Here is a 21,060-nt window from a genome sequence, read left to right as displayed (position 1 = left end):
ACATATTGACTCACAAAAACAATGCAAAGGCGAAAAACAACCAAATTACCCCCCCAAAATGTACAGCGACTATGAAAATGGGAACAAAAACCCCAAGGCGAAACAAAATGACAAGAAAAAAAGCACAAATGAAGGATCAAGAGACCTGAAGCAACTCCAAATAGACTCAACATGACCACAAAGAGTCACAGTACAACCACAAAGAGATGCAAAACGACTACAAAAAAAGGCTAAACAACTAAAGTGTCCTTTATTAGGGCTTTTTGATTGACTTAGCCCAGGGATCCATTGTCTCACAATCCGCCCATGGTCTCTATTACCTGTACAACTGACATGTATACATATCTTCATACCTTGCATCAGTGTCCCATTAAAGATGAATTATTGAATTGGAGTTGATCTGGCTCCTTAACACTCTTAGTGTGGGCAGTGAGTGTCACATCCTCTGGTGGAGTTTCCTGACATGTTCCCTTTGTCGTGTCTCCTGTTTCCTTCTGACAGTATCAGCAGTGTTTCAGCAGGCCTTTAATGGCTTGCCCTCTGCCACTCTTGGGAGGCTCTCTAGATTAAGTGCTGTGAGCAGAAAGTCTTCTCCGGATGATGGGAGGTGACGTGTCCTCCTTTTCTTCCCCTCGCTCTGACTCAAAGCGAGGCGGAGAGGACCGTGAGCAAACTGTTTTCATCATAAATACATGGGTGTATTTTATTTTTACTGGCGTCTTGTGATGGATCAGAATGTTTTTTAGCTATGCGCCTTAAATGATCTTGTAAATGGGTGCTGAATAGGGGGACTTATTGCAACACAATGGCGTCCCTTTCTGGTAGGTCATGAGGTCTGGTTCCACGCTGACGCTTTCCGAACTGAATTGTTTGTGTTGTCGACCGGGATCACATGGACCTTCCCTGATAGCGCTTTAGACAAGAGTCACTCATTTAGACGGATGGCACCTAATACAGTCATCAGCCTCCCTTTCCGCTTCACGGCTCCTTCACGGTCCACCGCCTCCCTCAACCACCTCTTTTTCTCAGTCCACTCACTTATTCACTCTCTTGCTCACATACAAAAACTCACAGGGACACTCAACCCTACTGCCTGCAGCTCAAAGTCACTATTTCCTGCCCATTCTAGCACATGTGTGCACAGAGTGAACGTAATCTGAGAAAGTGTCATGGAGTGAATTTAATGTGTGCCTTATGTCCAACAAAAAGGACCATTATTATTTTCTTATGTTATATATATATATATATATATATATTTGTAATACTCCAACTTCACTGAAAAAACGGAATCTGTTGACTTTAATTACATGTATTATGTCAACAGATTTCACATAACTGTATTAGGTTAGTTAAATGCAATAATATTAAGTTGAATAAAACATATTAGGTTCAACTTAATATTACTGCTTTCAACTATAACCTAATACAGTTATGTGACATTTTTTGACATAATACTTTTAATTAAAGTCAACGGTTAAATATTTTCAGTAAAGAAAGACCTCAGGTTCATTCCAATATCCCAATCATGTGACTTGGAAATCGATCCAGACCTGCCAAATCCTTGACACTTATTCTTCAAAATACCACTATTTTTTACTGGTTATAATATGCAACCATGTTGTTTCTTTATCAATTGGCATCACTAGGCAAAGAGAATCCAATGAAACCTTTGGGTGATGGGATTAATGTAATGTAATGTAAGTTAATTGTATTAGAGGTGATTATTCCCAAGCCACAACATTGGCAGTGAATCAATCTTGTTAAAAATGCCAATAAGCCTTGCTGTACACTGTGTGTAAAAAAAGAAAAAGAAAAACTAGGATTGTTCTCCCTTTGAAAAGCTTGTGAATACACTAAATAAATGATAAAAAATGTGAAATAAATCAATTTTGCTGAATATGAACTGTTCGAAAGCTGAACCCTGACTGAATGCGTTTAAGAAGTTCAATTGTTCATAATGTTAAATAACCATTGTATTAATGTGATCAAGTTAATAACTCTATGTCGTTTCATTCGGTAAGTGCAAAATGAGCAGCTGATACAAGCTAAATATGCTTACATTTACCTTGTTAAAACACCACGATTCACTGATAAGTCAGAAAGAAACAATGCTAGCATTACACGGGACATTCCCCACAAACCCTACTTTTTTTTCCGCAGGTTGTTCTCTAGTGATGCTGACTGTCTGCTTTTTTTATAATCATTTTCATTTTTATCTGGCTTCTTCCATGTGTAGCATTATTTTATTTTATTTCTGTTGTGTTGTTCTTGCACTATTTTTTATTGTGTTATTGTTTATGTCTTATATATATTTATGTAGTATTGTTGGAGGAGCCTGGGACTTACATTGCCGTCACTACACTGTCGCTACTTTGCATAAGACAATAAAACCTTTACATCTTTGAACTAGTGGCATGTACCATTAGCTAAATTCTAAATTACCTACATTAGCATTAAGTAGCATTGATTGTCTTGCCATTTACCGAAAAACTCTTATATTTATAACTGGGCTGGCACATAGGCCATAATTCATCATCCTCGCACAACTTTAACAGGGTATATGTCTACAACAAATGTGTTTAAAATGCTTGCTCTGCCCATAAAAAATCACCACTGTATATCTATTCAAGCCCCACATAAACTATGTGACACCATACACGGAAAAAACTGAAACGTCTCAGTGTACAGACACCAGTGGGTGGGCTTGGTGAGGATGTAAGATTTACATCACTCACCTCTAACCCTAAATCCACCACCCTCCCTTGCAGCCTCCTATAGTTGGCTATGTCTTGTAAACCATGCTTTGCTTTGTTATGATCGTTTATATGCACCATGTGTTTAGGACTAAATAGTCTGCAGGAGCACAAGATTAATAATCTAGTTTTAAATGCATGAAATTAATGCATATAAAAAGCAACACTTTGGTTGAAATGTTCTGTCTTTTTCCAGTGATTTTACTATTGCAATACATTGTGTGTGTGTGTGTGTGTGTGTGTGTGTGTGTGTGTGTGTGTGTGTGTGTATGTGTGTGTGCATGCATGGGTCTATTATTTTTACTGCATAAATAATGTTCATAAGACATAAGAAAAACACAAATAGAAGATAAAAAAAGAATAGCTGCACTTTATTTACCCATGCTGTGGCAAAAATTCATCTAACAGCAGAAAGCGTTCACTGTTGTTTGACACATTATAATACATTTAAAACGCTGTTGACTCGATTCTAACAAGCGTGGCAGAAGGAGTGATGTGACCTCGGATTCTGTGTTCTCGTTTGGGAACCGGATTTGCAGGTATGTTGAGGTTAAGATTCTTAGCCGTCTCTAAGTCCTGTTGCCGTTACCCTGAAAAATCTACTTCAACTCACACACATTAAGGTCAGAATTAACACGGATTGTCTATTCAAGGTGTAAAGAGGGTATCAGTAATCTATCAGTGTTTCTGGGAACATGCGATCACGCAAGTGTTGCGTGTAAATAGTTATTGATGATCATCCATTACATTTTAGAACATGTGTGAATACTGTTAAATTATACATAGCCTACATTTAACAAAGGGTCGGGCAAAATCATCCAAATTTGAGCTTTCTTAATGATCAAATTTAAGAAGAGGCCATGTTGAATGCTGTTACACAATGAATACCTAAGATCACGTGTTAAGACGTTTACGTTATGTGACGAAGGAGCACTGTTCTTTTGGTAAAGTCCAGGCTAATGTGTCCTTGCGGACCATCATTTGCTGACGTCCGTCTGACCTTCCATAGCTTATAATGCTCTTACTCTAATGAAACCTCAGAAGCCTGGATTATAACGCCATAGAGGGTCATTCCTGTGAAACAGAGGTGAAAAGTGTTATCCTGCCTGACACCCAATGCTTAAATAAAACCCAGTGGTCACAGTCTGTGGTGAGAAGGTCTATTATTAACCCTACTGACCTGATTAAACAGTGTGCGGAACCGTGTGCGGATCCTTAATCTCATAAATCAGTGTCCCTAATATGTTTGTTCAGGACAAATAATCAGATAGAGGAAATTAGCGATCAATTTTAGCATGACCCCAAGGAACTGATTTAGTCTCCCTTGCCCTACATGCAGTGTTCCTAAATACACACTCTGTTGATCAGTCTAAATACCTTATAATAAAGCATTAACATTGCCAACATCAACTTTGCACCCAAATTAAATGTGTGAGTTAAAGGAATTTAGAAAGCTCTTGCTCATGTTAGCTTCTCAATGTCAGCACATTGGCTTATTGACAAAATGTCCGTAGAAGTATACAAACTAAGAAAGGGAAAACAATGTAACTGTGTACAACTAAACTGCAAATGAAAACAAACCATTAGTCAACCAAGGAAATATTAACACAAATTTGTAATTAGAATTACTATTAGTTTTGCTGAAAAAGTGTCAGGACCTCGACACAAACTGATGAACCCAAATGCACGACTTAAGCCAACAAAAAATAAACAAAATAACAAAACCTGACATGAGTGAAAAGCGATCCTTTCAGAGCTGAGGCTTGGCACGACCATTCGGGGAAACAAACTGACACAGGACAGGGGAGAGACAGGACTATTTAAACATGAGATGAGTGGGAACAGGTGGAAACAATCAGGGGCGGGGCAGACACTGATGATGGCGGGAAAAACACACGGGGTGTTTCTCAATCGCGAGTAAAGCTGCTTCAGAGCCACTATTTCAAGCATACTACGTCATTGAATGCCGCCGAAGTACTGTTCCAATCTCCAGCATACTTGGAAATCTACCGAGCCCGGCGTACTCCGTTTGGAGAAATATCGAGGCTGCACATGAGTAGACTCCGTGGTCTTAAAATCCCCACAATGCTTTGCGCACGGACCAATTTCCCCAAATCTGTGGTGGAAGATGTAAGGCGGGGCTTCTCATATGACGCACACCTGCACACTTGCTAGCCTGTTCCACTCTTTGTTTTCCGAATGGCAGGAAGTATTCTTGCCTCGCTTCTGAAGCAAGCGTACTCGCGATTGAGAAACACCCACGGGGAGGAAGAAAACAGGGCCTGAAATGAAATACAAGAGGTAAATACAAAATAAAACAGGAAATGAAAGACAAAGTACATAAACATAACTAACACATTTGCCGAGACACAACAAAAAGGACTAGAAAACACAAAATGAAAAGTTCATCTTTTGATTGGATCACTCAAGCTGCAGAGGCAAATCAGAACAGGGGCAAAATTGGGTGGGGCAAAGGCACCTTCGCCCACTTCCAGCCCCCATGCTTCAGGCCCCCTTGCTTAGACCACACCCATCTTCGAACTCAGCCATTTATTTTGGTCTCAACTACAGACTTGTCACGTTAGCATCATACATGATGCTATTATAAAATCTGTTTAAAAAAACACTCAAACGCACCGAAAAAACGGATACGTTGACTTTAATTAAATGTACGTGAAATCTGTTGAAATAATACATTTAAATAAAGTAAACATTTCAGTGTTTTCAGTGTGGCAAAGGCATACAAATAAAAAATCAGGATGGTGAATATCTTTAATTTCCTTCAACATTTGTAACTCTCCAAGCCCTATTTGTGTTGCAGCGTTCTGACCTTTCCGTAATTTCCTGAACTAGAAAGGAGCTATGTCCTGTGTGTGTGGTATTTTGGTGCACAGGAAAGAGCTGTTCAGGTTGGAGTTCAGGTTCAGTGTTGAGTAACAGGTAAGGAGTTCATTCAAAGCAAGTTTTTAGCATTCTGCTCGGTGGTTGGGTATTAAACGGAGAATAGATGTTTCAGAACCATGTCATGGTTCAGTTTTATCAACATTGTAGCCTACAAATGATTTATTAAGAAAGCAATATGATTTCCTAGAGAAGTTATTTCCATTTGTTGAGCTGTTGTCATCATGCCTCACTGTGATTGGCACAGAGACCAGTGTTGTGATTGGCTGAGAGCATATTTATATATCACCATGCCCTCCTGCACCATGATTATCATACTACTTTGCACTACTATGCCTACAGGCACCAAAATACCATGTTTTCTTGGAGACGCCCAAACAGTCATTTGCCCAAGACCTATGGCTTTGCATGTGTCGTGTCGCAATTTGAATAAGGCCCTTCGTTTTCAGAAAAATGTAAAGTAGCATAAACACAACATTTGAATAAAAATAAATCACACATATGTAAATGAAGAATTACTTGAGCGATTTTTTTTTTATCTGGCAAGATAGAGACAAAATGTAATTCTTAAAAAGATATTGTCCATGGATTGTCTTTATTAAAATTGAATTGACTTAGTAGAATAGAAAATGATGAATTCATTGTTTAATAAATGCTTATTTATTACTATATTCAGTGGCGGTTGGTGGAAAATATTTTAGGTGGGGCTGTGGAAATGGTGACCAAACAATACTAGGGGGGTCCGGGGGGATGCTCCCCCGGTAATTTATTTTGAGAAAAGACCCCCTAAATTATGACTTCTGGTGATGTTAGAGGGGGGGGGGGGGGGGGAAGGACAATTTGAGGCTTAAAAATATGAGAAGACTGATCAATACCTCCATAATCTTCAGTGTGGTTAGCTATGAATCTTCCAAAACTTCCAAACACCTTGTCCTGGACATAGTTTCTACAGCATAAACTGTGCAACAGTACAGTAGGCCCACACAAACTGCAGAACACCGGGGCTTTGGGAACACTCAAAATTACTTAAAATGATTTCATTCCCATTTAACCTGTTAACGGGCTTTTTTCCCCCGTTTTTTTTCTCACGAAACTGTGTCTCAGGGCTTCTTAAAATGTAATAAACTATTCATGTGTCCTACTCAGAGGAAACGCAGCTAACTGATGATATGAACCATGCCGAAACAAAACACAAGTCTCACAAGAAGCGTCTAAATTAGCCCTGAGCGAAAGAATGCTAACGCACTCTAGGTATAAATCAATCAATATACTTATCGGATATGCACAAACAAGCTTATGCTAACACGCTGAGATTCCACAGATTCTAGAAATATAAGTAAATCATCACTGAGCGATCAGAACTCGCGACAGGGGAAGCAAATACAGACATCACACGACGTAGCTTTAGGTAGCAAAACACGGAGATATGCTCACCTTTTGCAGAATAACAATTCTGATCAAAAACGAGAAAAACGCAGTTGAAGGTTAATCCATAGGTTAATCCAATGTGTCTGTCACTTTGAAAAAATTATTGATGAACCATAATTCCATTTTTATGTCAAAAACGGAGTTTTCATTAGCTGCTAATGGTAGCTTCCAGAGTGTATGACAGCTTGCAGTTTTGTCTCCTTGGATACGAGTCCAAACAACTCACAGACTGCACCGGGCGCTGACGTAGGCGCCCTGTGACCATCAGATTTGACGACGCTGATTGGCTGAAATTATGTTTCGGCGGCATAGTTTAAAGATAGCAACAGTTGGCTTCTGCTGCACTTGCTGCACTCTCGTCTCAGACGAGAGAGGGTAATGACACACGGGCAAGGCCAGGCAGGAAACATGTGACTTATCAGTAACTTTAGACATCGTAACACAATTTTAAACGAGATTTTATTGTAGATTATACATTTTACTGATGCCAATTATATAATATTTACCTTGTTTATAAAAAATAAAAATAAAAATAAAAAATATATTTTTTAAATATATATATTTTTTTTTATTTTTAATGTGGGAAGAGGGGGGGCGGCGCCCCTAGCGCCCCTATGGGCCGGCCGCCACTATTTAATTAGCTTTGTCTATGTTTTTGTTCGGAATTGGACAAAAATTAAACATATCTAAAGGAAGAATTAAATCTAAATTAAAGGGCTAGCTCAAAGGCACCACAGCACTTGATACAGTTTATTATTTTAGAAAGGATGTGCCTGTTTGTGTCAACCTCCTTATTATGCTTACTGATCCCTATCCTGTAGCCCTCATTGGACAGCTGTGTTTACTTTCCTAAACATGGTTAGTCGCATAGCATCATCCATGTGGACTCTAGTTTGTTCATGCCTTTTATTTTTTTCTGATATGTACTTTAAGTCACTCACATCTGTCTGGATCCATGCTGGGTCTGGTCCATAGACTGGTCTGATCCTGACGTTTGAAAAAGGAGGGAGGGGAAGCAAAATATAGCACTGGTGTTGCTACAGGTAGTTAGCCCAGCCTTCTTGCTAAACCAGCTCCTTGAAAAAGAGCACGTATACTGCCTTCCTCTCAGTGTTAATTTCGTCAACGAAAACTATGACGAAAAATGTTCGTTAACAACCTTTTTTACATGACTAAGACGAGACGATGACGAGCTAAAAATAGATTCTTGATAGTAAAAACTATGACGAAATGTATATTTTGTTTTCGTTGACGAGATGATATGAGCAAAAGCAAAATGTATTTATATAGATTTTGGCAAAAAAGATGCAAGTTTACATTTTTGTTTTGATTGATTTGAAGCCGTTGTTTATTAAAGTCTTGTCCAAAGGAAGTCAGTTGATAAGCTTTGTCCTTTACTGTTTTTGTCATCGTGTTCATGCCAAATCTGGACACGTGAACACACACATAGATGCTCACAGATGCAAAAAACACAGAGGGGAGAAGGGAAAAAAGAAACAGTTGACTCATCTCATTCCTAATTCCCTGCTGGCGATGGAGGCAGCTCTCACGTTGCTGCATTCGTATCGCTGGAATGTGTTGTCTTTTCAGTTTGGATTAAGGTGAGAGTGAAGGCAGGGGGATGTGCCGGAGCACAGGAGCTGTCCGACACCTCCTCTGTCACTGCCACTGCGTCTTCTGCTTTTAACTGCAACACTTTCACATACTCACCATAACACACACTCCAGCAAAAGGCTATTAAGAGATTGACATTGGCACAGCCTTTTGCAGAGAGTTGGTGACAAGCTGAGACTGAATTGGAACTGCAGTCCGGTGTCACCACGCCTTCACAGTCACATGCAATCTTGTCACATTGTAATCTGGTTAAATAAAGGTTTGAAATGAAATAAGGGGAAAAAAACGATATGCCAATTACATGGTTAACGGATTATATGAAACGGATTATATAATGAGGATACACATTCAAAAGCTATTCCCTTATACAGTAACATAATAATATTACTGTTACATTTCTAAAGTTGGGGATAACTAGCAGGATAGCATTGTTAATAAAAAAAAGCATATAGTGTTTGTGGTAAAAGGAGCAGATTTTATTTCTTCTTTGTAGCTGTACTGTTCTGTTGGTTAATACTTTTAAGTGTGAATCTAAACAGACCTTTATGTTCATAAAATAGTGTGTGTGAGCTTAACTGTATTAAACTGAAACAGAGCAGTTTCTGTCAGATTTCCTCTCACATGTTTAATTGCTGGTGTATAGGCTACTGCGTGAATATGCTTGAAAGGCAGGTTTTCCTATATATTTCTGAGTTGAGGACATCTTATGGATAGACAGAGGTGAAGAGGTGAGTTTTGAGGCGGCACTGGAAGAGTGTGAGGGACTCGGAATCCCCCCCCAAGATCTTCTTGTCGATGTACACCACCAAGTCATCTAAATACACGGCACACCCTTGTAACCCAGGAACCATGCAGTTCATTAAGCATTAGAATGTAGCCGGTGTGTTTCTTAGACCAAATGGCATGACCGTGTAGGAGACTAGGAGTACAATCTGGTAGGTGTTATAAAGGATGCAATTTCACTGGCCCGTGGGGTCAGTGGTACTTGACAGTGTTACGCCCAAGCGGCAAACTCTGGGGAAGAGCCGGGACGCCAATGCGGAAGTGCCACAAACTGCAGTTCATATATTGGCCGATAGGCGCTGACTGCAGAAAGGAGCAATTTCCATAGAGCCCCATGTTAAAATGCCCAATTTCACAGCCTAAAAAAACATGTTTCTACCTATGGATCCAATAAATATTATTATGAATATAGTTAGATTCCACCTTCATGATTATGGATCTGTGAGTGAATTGTTTTCTAACACGACCCTTTTATTTATATTAGGTCTTAAAGTTTTTGCATAAATTAGGGCGTGGTCACTTTGATGGACAGGTACGTGCCTCACTGTCAGCTAACAGCAATTTGTCCACTCTGCTAGGCTACAACGTTAGTTAGTTGTAGTTGCTGTACTTGACCCTTTAGCCGTGTTCGTGGTGATTGTGCCTTTTAGGGAATATTGTTACAAATACCAGACAATTGAAATGTAGTGCTGTGCGCTTGAATGTACTAACAGACCTTCCAAGAAGTCTACTCTCAGCTTTTTTCGGTGAGTAAAATGATAATATTATACATGTTAATCCCGTTAGCAGGTGTTTGTGTGCTTGTTAGTTTAGCTTGTTATGTAGTTTATTATGTAGCTTATTAGCCAGCTAAGGACGTAACCCTTTATACATGTGTATATATATATACAGTTTAGTTTATGATTCAGCCTTTATAGTATATGGCTGTGACGCCCATAATGCTAAACGGGAGCAAATGTTAAAAGGGGACCCAATTATCCCAGTGGTGGCCGCCGGAGTCCACGCCGGCCGAAGCTAACGGAGCCGCAGGGGGCTAGCTCGCTAGCGCGTCCCGGCGGCTCCGTTAGCTTCGGCCGGCGGCGGAGTCCGGCATTATAACTGGAGATCAAGGAATGCAGCGAAACGCAGACTTGGTTCGCCTGCAGCCCGCTGTAGTATTAGCTAAATAAATTATGTTGAACAAGGCTTATTAAGCTGAACATCGCCACAATTGTTCTGCTATGTATCGGTACTTATTTTATTTGATTAACGTGTGAAGGACAAGCATTAAAAATAACAACAAATAGCTCATTATCTTGCAGATTGTCTCGTTTGATTATGAATGTAACGTTTATATAGTGGAACTACACTGTTTTATCAAAACCAAAGTGCCACGCAGTAACTTGGTATGCATGTATTTCAGCAGGAAATGTGCATTACCAAATTGGTATCAAATAAACAGTAACACAACAGCATTGATAACACAACTTCCAAAGTTACAGTAAAATAAAAAGAACCCTGACTCGGACAATACACAATCCAACATGTTCAACAGAAGAGAATAAGTTATATTGTTTGTACACATGGTTCTTTACATATATATCTGTTTGTTTAAAGTTTCCAGGTGATGCAGACAGGATGGACCAGAGAGTGAGAGACAGAACTGGACTCCTCACAGCAGTGAACTTCAGCACAGGTACAAATACTCTTTTTTCATACTGTACAAAGAATCAAGAAAGATATTGGTTTAAAGCTCCCATGTCATGCTTTTCCGGTTATTACCCGTCCCCTTGTGTGTTATGAAGGTTTTTATGCATGTAAACGGTGTGCAGAGTCAAAACCCTCAAAGTACACCCTGTAGCGAGTAAAACTCTAACACAGAAAATACCTCCCCAAAACGCCTCGTTGGAGATACGTCACTGCCCATTTGAGTCTTCCATTTAGTTCCGGGTACCGCCTGATGTCATGCGGTACCCGGAACGAAATGGACCAATCCCGAAGAGCTATGGCCACACCAGCAGCGTCGTGTTCCTCCTCCAGAGGTTCGAAGAACCGGCATTTCACAGACGAAAGCTTCCAAAACATTGCCCAGTTTGAGGCCGGATATGCACAGCTTGTTTGGACCGTTTGGAGCAGGGGAAGATCTGGGTATACAACCTGTAAGTTTGCATTGTTATTTGTGTATTTATCAAACAAGACTGTTTAAATGTGTAAACTGTGTTGGACTGCTAAGCCATTGACACAGTGCTAACTAAGTTGCTAGAGTTTCCATATATCAACTCTAATATCAGCAGATGGCCTTGCATACATGTATCTCATAGCAGGAGAATGTCTGCATTCACACACAAAATACCTATTGACAGTATACTCCGGGTGATTTGCCGGTCAGTCGCGAAACGTAATTACATTATAGCTGGCGTAGCGATCTAACACACGGAGCTAGAGCTAGTTTCGGTCAGAAAAACATTTTTGTGATGCTACGTTGCTAGCGTTTAAATATATCAACTACAATGTCAGCAGATGGCCTTACATGTTTGTCATGGCAGGAGAATGTCTGCAGTCACACACACGGAATACTCATACAGTATACTGTACTGTGATTTACCGTACATTGTGACCGTACATATACTGCATGTAGCTAACGAGGCTAGCTGTATGCTAGCGCAAAACAATGTATTCATGCAAGTTACATTGTATGACCGAACGTAGCAGAATACCCGTATACGATTGCAATTATAAACACGTTATTGCTAGCCTAATATGAACCACTAGCTTTTGTTCATAGTAGTTTTATTACACTGCATTATAATTGCCTTTCCTCCAAGCTAACGTTCATATCGTGTTAGCTACCAAGGTAAACAAAGCTAGGTTAGCATATTAGCAGGCAAGCTGTTCATTACACAACTACTACTAACGAATCTAAAACAACTAAGTTTCTCTAATATTTTGTGATTTGCATTTGATTTCGTCCAGCCAGATCCTGGCGGACAATCCATGACGGGGAAGGGATTCTACTACTACTGAGGGTGCTAAAAGGCACCGCACCGACTGTGCGCAGGCAAGATGCGAGGAGGAGGAATGGATGATATACCGTGTATATATGTATATTTATGTTCATTTTGTACATTTCTAAAAATAAAGTTTAATGGAAATACTTAGTAGGCCTATCCTTTCTTCCCTGAATTCATATATAGCAAACCATGATTTGATTTCTCATCAAACAGTAGTAGTTTATAACGGGTAAAAATAACTTACTCTTTGTTATGAGAGTAGCTCGTAGGCCACAACGGAAATACAAGGAGACATACACGAGTTTACAAAACCACGGCACATTTATTGTAGTAAATGCAGAGACAGGTGGTCGAGGGGAGAGGGTCGCTCAGTTCGTCCTTCTGCAGCCGCTTTGGAGAGAGACTCCGGGCCGCTGGGATTAATAGCACCGGCTACGGAGGTGTCCGTGATCGCGCTGATTACCCTCTTCAGCTCCACCCCACCGTAAGACAAAGGCCCTGAGGCCGTCACACTCTTCTATAACAACAGTTAAAAATATATATGTATATAAAATATACCGCTGTACCGACGCCATGATAAGACTGATGTTACGCTGAGAGCAGCCGGGAAAAGCACTGACATGGGCGCAGCCTCTCTGGTGGTTGACTAATCAGAACGAGTGGCCGAGCTGACCAATCGGAGCACACTAGGCTCACAGGGAGGGGGGGGCAAGAGCTCCAACGAGTCGTTTAGTGGAGAAAGTGAATACTGCTGAATACACATGCTTGACAGAGATGCTGTATGCGAAACCAATGTGAGTTTGGAAAATTGCACAGTATAAATCTATTTTAGTATACCTCAACAATGTAATTATGATCAGTGGAAATGGCCATGACATGGGCCCTTTAAATAAATGAAGTATTGACTTTAATACACTGATATACATTCCATTAAACAATACTAAATACTAGATCACCTACACATCAGTGAAGTTGAGGGTTTTTTCCATGCAAAGGGTTACATTTAGATGTTAACAAGCAATATGACTGTCAGCTTTCTAATTTAAGGTATTGAAGGCAAAGCTATTAGTGACAACTGCTATTTATCTCTCAATATTGTCTGTAAAAAACGTGGTAAAAGTTATGATTTCAGTGAGACAACAGAGCAAGCTTCTACAGTTGCACTAAGTTTTGATAACAGTTAAATATTATTTTGATAATAAAATATATTTCAATGTTGATGAATTCATACTGTTCATTCATAATCTGATTGTCTTTGTAGCTCACTGTTGAAATAAAATAAAACATTACAATTACAAAATAATTATATCTACAGCCCCTAAACACAAGCACACCTCTTTCATAAATAACACACTTGTTCTGCAATAATATGTTTTATGTTTCCTGTAATTTTTGTTAGGAAAGGACATGCCTGAAAGACACGACTCAACATTTTCTCCTTCTCTGAGGGTCAAGAAGAACATCCAATAGGAAAATGAAAAGCTGATGTTATGAGATGTTAAGACCAGTACAGGACATTCACTAAGAAACTACTTTTATTGTGAAGTCAGCTGATCGAATGCACCTATTTCCACATCTACACTCCATCAGCTGATTAATTCTATTTGCCTCACTTTATGAGCTTCACAACATGTACCTTGTACCGCAGAGTTTGCAACGCAAATAAATGGGGCCAATCTTCAGTCGGATGTGAATGTGTAATCTAACATTTTCAGTAAGAATAATGGACAAAAGGAGTATAAATACAAATTCAATTTATTGAAATCTGAACCAAAAGTTAATCAAACATGTTTTAAATAAAAAAGCACATATGGACAGAAGGTGTAAACCTATTAAATGTATAAGTAAACACATTTAGTCAAATAAAGTGACAGACTAGGCCTGATCAGGTGGTATCAGCTATGCATGGGCTCCTCCATCAGGCCTGGTCCTCCTCGCTGAGGAAAGACCCTCAGTCCTCTCCAAACCAACAGACAGGACGTCCATCACACGGAGGTTTCTCCCTGAAGTCTCTGCAGCTCTCTGGACACCACGCTGTCTCAATCCGTCCACACTGAATATGAGAGGGGAAAATGAAAATAATAAATGCTTTAGACAATAAGAAATATAAAGTTGACTGTTGAGTTGCTCAGTTTTTTTAGATTGTCAATACTATTACTGTATAACTAATATCCCAGGTTAAGAGGCACCTTCAAATAAAGATTGGTCTTTAAATACATTTTGTCTTTTGAATTGTTTGTCTAAAGTCAAGGATCTAGAACTGGTACTTATAGTTGTAATGATACAGTCTGGTTATAATGCTGTTTGGAGGAGGCCTCACAGGTAAGAGCACTAACTAGCTACCATCACATGCACCTTAGCTTAACTTAAATGTATTAAACGTATAATTAAGTGATAGCAAAATATAAATAACTAATGTCATGCAAACATATTAATATTTGCTTGATTCCAGTGTTGCATTTAGCACATTGCATACAAACGTTAAGGGATTTTAAGATTCTGAAGTATTATGCTAAAAACTCAATAACTTAGATTATTATTTATAGTTTTGCTGAATAGTTTCATGTCCGCTTACCTTAGAAACGTAAAATGTGACGGCAGTGTGCTGATGGGGAAGCATGTTAGCTTAGCTTCTTAGCTTGAGCTAGCTCTGTTACTTCCCAGCTGGAGGCAGAAGGTCCCGCCTCGGCTCCGCCTCTTTGCCCTTATTTGGAGCAGGATGTAGCAGGCGGGAGTTAGACTCAGACGTCACTGTCGAGCCGTTAGTGGCCGACTCCGCCTACTAAGGGCTTCTCGGCAACTCTGCAGAATCCTATGGGTGACGTCACGGACCCTACGTCCATTTATATATACAGTCTATGGTTACGCCCCTAATATAAGGGGAGAAATAATGACGAGAGTCAAAGTGATGTTTCTCTTGCGGTAACTCAAGTGCATTTACAAATATGCAACACCTTTCAAATTACTAACACACATACTCTTGTAACTGAGTAAATAAACTTGTCTATTAATACTGTAATTGTAATTATTAGACTCCTTAATCTCTACAGTCAATCACTGACAACAAGATAGCTAAAACCTGTTAACAGAATTCTTTAACCACAATATATTACGCAGTATTATAACTTAGTGTGCTTACACAAAATGGCGGCAAGCGCGCGGCTCCGCTGTGCTTGTTTATACTGTATAGCCAAGTTGGGACCTAGCTAAACACACATTCTCGCCATTCTTGCATTTTTCTCCAAAAGCAAACATATACACAAACATACATACATGTCATATTACAACGCAGGGCTTGCTCAAAGGCACCACAGCACTTGATACAGTTTATTATTTTAGAAAGGATGTGCCTGTTTGTGTCAACCTCCTTATTATGCTTACAGATCCCTATCCTGTAGCCTTCATTGGACAGCTGTGTTTACTTTCCTAAACATGGCTAGTCGCATAGCATCATCCATGTGGACTCTAGTTTGTTCATGCTTTTTAGTTTTTTTGATATGTGCTTTAAGTCACTCACATCTGTCTGGATCCATGCTGGGTCATGGTCCATAGACTGGTCTGATCCTGACGTTTGAAAAAGGAGGCAGGGGAAACAAAATAAAGCACCAGTGTTGCTACAGGTAGTTAGCCCAGCTTTCTTGCTAAACCAGCTCCTTGAAAAAGAGCACGTATACTGACTTCCTCTGTCCTTAACGGGCCGTCTCCACGGCAGCGTTAAAAAATCTTGAAACGCTTCTGCCCATTCACTTTGAATGGGGTGACGTCACTTTTTTTCGCTTTCGCCGAAATGCATTGTGGGCAGGCGAGCGGAGATTCTCAGGATTTTCAAGATCCAAAGTTGAACAATGTTCAACTTTTGAAGCTGAGGAGGAAGCGTCAGCCAATCAAATCCCGTGTACGCAAATCTGACAGTTCAAGCTCTAGCCAATCAAACGGCGTGTATGCTGGGAGAGACAGACCGCAGGTCATTTCCTCATATTCCAAAACATGGAGGAGAAATTAGCGGTAGCGAATCAATCACCCGGTGCTTTATGACCAGACCTACCGGTATATAAACCGGAGGAGCCAGGCATGGAGGGAGGTGGCAGAGACAGTGGTATGTTTTCGCCTGTTTTGGGGAGTTTATATCCAGTTTACTTCGGGCTTTTTGGCTTCATATGTCGCGGGCGGGAGATTCATGTGATTGGTTGATCGCAAAAAAATCCCCAAGCCTCAGATACGCCCACCTCCAAGATTTTTTTAACGCTGCCGTGGAGACGGCCCGTAACTCCTGCCTATGTCAGGCTGATCAGGTCCGAGCTCTTTTACTTTCAGCTTTCCCTCCAGTGTCCTCCTCTCAAAGGGTGTTTCTTTAAGTGATTTAACATCATTTTCCTAGTTTTGTTTACACTCAGTCTCTTTCCAACTCTCTCTTACTCAACGTCAACGTCAATCAATCACTCACTGGCGCTCCTGTTGCCACCTAGAGGTTGGCGCCATCAACAGCTGCATTAAATGCTCAGGGCGCAGCTTGTGTGCGCCCCGAGCTGCTCCTATCTGTTGTATTGAAGAGGTAGGGACTGCACATGCACTACTTATAACGAGAGTCGATGGGCAAAGATTTCTGCGCCCCAAGCAGGAAACACGTGACTTATCAGTAACTTTAGACATCGTATAACAATTTTAATCTATATTTGATCGTAGATTATACATTTTACTGACACCAACTATATAATATGTACCAGTGCATGACATTAAGGATTTTTTGGGCCATCTAAGCTAATTTACAGATGGCCCTGAGCCCAATAGAGATTGCCCTGAAAAATGCAAAAATGTGGTTGCATTCGATTCATTGTCCGGGTAGTATTCATTGTATAGAAATCGTATTGACCGGGCCAGCCCGAACATCGCGAGGTTGGTCGAACGAATGCCTCCTCATCCGGAAGCTGACCGAGCAGACCCGAGCAGCAGTCAAGAGGAGCCGAGCCCATCCGCGAAGCACACAAAATGGCGACGTCCATGAAGAAAGACGGGTTGACCGACTTTTGGCAACTTTTTCATCGTTTTCCAACCGCTTGACACGTCTCCACAATTGCCATAATAGATTGCCTGATCGGGCAACCAGTAGGTGAGGCTTCATTGCCCGAGCTAAATACTAGATTGCCTCGGGCCATCGGGCAGTCGTTAATGTCGAGCCCTGTGTACCTTGTTAATAAAAAAAAGTATGAAATTAATAAAATTAAAGTATGTTTTAATGACAATCTATAATGTTGGAAGAGGTGGGGCGGCGCCCCTAGCGCCCCTATGGGCCGGCCGCCACTGATTCTCGCGCTATCACACACATCAGCAGAAGTTGACAAAACTTAACATAACCCACTGAACAAGTCACAGAACCGCTACAAAGCACTCTTTAACATGTTATGTTATACTTTAAACCCGATTTGCACTGTCAACATACCTGATATAAGGGGAGAAATAATGACAAGAGTCAAAGTGATCGCGGTAACTTTACTCAAGTGAGGAAAGTTGCGAAACCCCCACATATGTGGCAGGAGACAAAAGCAATCGATCTACAGCTCCTAGATCAAGGCCATCTAGTCAATTGCAGTTTAACAGATTCACACGTCACCAAAACTAACAGAAAACAAGCGCAGATAGAATACCTTCTTATCCTTTCCAAACATCTTACAATTTAACTACATTACGGACTATATAATCATTTTCACTTTAATATATGTTTTAACAACAAGCAATGCTCTCTGCTACCAGTGGCGGACCGTGTCTACAACTGGACCTTCTGTAGACACCCCCTCTCCCCCCTCCAAACGTACGCTCTCATTCAATGTAACGGCCACGGCATTCTATCAAGGATATAGAATACCTTGGTTGAAGGATATTCTTCCCAGAGACCCAGAAAAATATCTGATTGGTTGCATTTTTTTTCTGACACAAAACCACTCAAATGGTAGTGCAAACAAATCAACGTAACACTGTAATATTAGAGATCAACAACACAGATACGATTCTCATTTATTCATTTTATTTACATTTTGTTACATTTTATTTATACAGTATAGTTAATTCGATTTGTTTGTTTGTTTAATCTGAGTGTTCCAGAGTATTCTCTGAATACCTTGAAGGCCCTGACGGTTCACCACTGCTGGCTAGTAGTAGGCTATTAATGTACCATATTAACCTGTCACACAAACCTTTAAGAAGATCAAACTTGCTAAGAAACTTAGCCAAGCCAACGTGATCCACACAATCCTCCCTCCGACGTAGGGGAAAGCTATCTGGCTTGGTTACGGCATTTATTTTGCGAAAAAAACCATCTGAGAACAGGGTAGGATATGACCTGATTAGAGAGCACATATCATCAAGTCTAGACTGTGGCAAATGTCCTATAGTAACAAGTCAAGTTTACACAGGGACTCTGAATTGTTGGTTGAACAAGTTCATCAACCTCGTTTTCCACCAAGGACTGAGGAGACCCTGCCACAGCTGCCGGTCTAACCCCTGCTTCACTTCCTGAAACAGCACGAGAAAAAAGGGCTTCAACAGGTTTATGTGACACAACTGGGTGGACTTCTTCCTATCTGGGGTGGAGATTACAAAGTTCTGATCTGACACCTGACGCACAACCGAGTAGGGTCTCACAAATGTTGTCTGAAAGTAGAGGCAACTAAAGGCAACAAGTCTAGCACTTGATCCCCAGGGCTAAACGTACGATAAAGTACAGATCTGGCACCCTCCCCCGCAACTTTGGCCAGGATGGTCATAATTTCACCAAAATCACAGTGGTTTCAGTTATTCCCCTCTACTTTTACGTTTGACTCTGGATTCAAGGTGTATAAAATGGCAGGTGGGCTTCTAAATCTGGCAGATCTGGCGTTATTGCTGCCGGATTTGGCCCCGCCTCTGTAACTTTGGCCAGGATGGTAATAATCTCAACAAAATCACAATGGTGTGAGTTGTTCCCCTCTAATTTACGCAAACAAAAGCAATTTACTCTGAGCCATCGGGTGAAATATTAAAGTTAAAAAGGTGATTTGTTTTTCTCATACTGCCTGTGCTGCAGCACCTCTTTTTACCCTTAACAGTTTAGGGATGTCCCGCCCCTTAGCCTATAACGTACAATATGTCAGAGTGCTAGCCTATAAAGCGCAAGTGTTACATACTGATGTCACTTTGTTATGAATGTAAACAAAGGAGTCCATTTGAGACGTTTCAGGCAGTGGGAGAGAAACTCCCTCTGGAGCAAACTTTGGGACTTTAGACTTTGCCATCCTTTTACATGCATTCAAACCAATATAACACAACAGAAAAGGGAAAACCCTAAAAAGCATGATAGGGCCTCTTCAAACAGCTAAGCAGTAAAAATCATTCTTTGCTGGGAGTGTAAAATGTATTTATGTTTTTACCCTTTTTTCTTGGAAATAAATGCATGAAAGTGCAGAATGAATACATATATAATTGAAGGTTATTCAGACAAGGATGTCTATTTATTTGTATGAAGAAGGAAGATGATTTAAGTTTGCCATGTATACTTGAGTTTGGTGTGCAGGTGAGTTGGAGTGTATAGGTGTGCGCCGCATAAATAAACGCTAAACTTGTGCCTAGTGGTAATTAACAAGCTTATTATTTACAGGTGTTAGCAAACCTGACTAAGTCTTTTTGGATAGAGGGATCCGCAACACTTAAAAGTAATCTTCTCATTAGAACTTTAAACTGCATATTCAATCCATTGCATTTCCAAGTACACACTCATGTTTCCTAACAGGCTGACTGAATAGAAAGGGTGTTTCAGGTGGATGGTAAAGATAATCTTGTCTGGGGAATGCAAGGTCACCAATTAGCAAATCTCTGGAGCACAGATGCAGTCTGAATCATGGCGCAAAGATAAGAAGAGTCAACAGAAGACAGATATTCGGCCTGACAAGACACAAATCATCTGATGCAAGTCATTATATAACCCTAAAAAATATCACTTAAAAAACTGAAAAAGTCTCACTGGTACCACTTTACAATAAGGCTACCCTAATAAAGGATTCATAAAGGGTTTATAATTAGGTTATGAATTAGGTTGTAAACACTTTATTAATCATTAAGAACCATTTATAAACCAGTTCTAACATAGTTTTCATACATCGACACAGGCTCACTATTTGGCAAGATGACTAAGTATATTGGCTACCTAGCTTACTTCGTCTTCTTCATCAGCCAGCATCCTTGTATCTGGTGTTCACTGAGTTGATTCCCCCCCTTCCATCTTGATTTCTTTGGCATCTCTTTATGACCATTTATTTACGAGTTACTAACATTTATAAGTGCCAAAAGGGAGCCTAACGGCCCGTCCACACAGCGGCGTGCGTTGAAGCTTGCCGGCGGGGGGGGGCTGAAACTCAACCAACAACCAATCACATGAATCTCCCGCCCCGGACACACAAGCACGCGGTTTGATTGGCTAGAGCTTGTACTGGCATATGATTCGATTGGCTTACGCTTCCGCCGAAGCTTCAAAAGTTGAACATTGCTCAACTTTTGCAGCGAGCAACGCTTTTGAAGTTACGCTTCGCTCCCACAATGCAGTCCGGCGAAGCGTGACGTCACCC

Source organism: Trematomus bernacchii, unplaced genomic scaffold (genome assembly GCF_902827165.1).
Source record: "Trematomus bernacchii unplaced genomic scaffold, fTreBer1.1, whole genome shotgun sequence".
Classification (NCBI taxonomy): domain Eukaryota; kingdom Metazoa; phylum Chordata; class Actinopteri; order Perciformes; family Nototheniidae; genus Trematomus; species Trematomus bernacchii.
The sequence above is the reverse complement of the archived record's forward strand: the minus strand, read 5'-3'. Positions refer to the sequence as shown.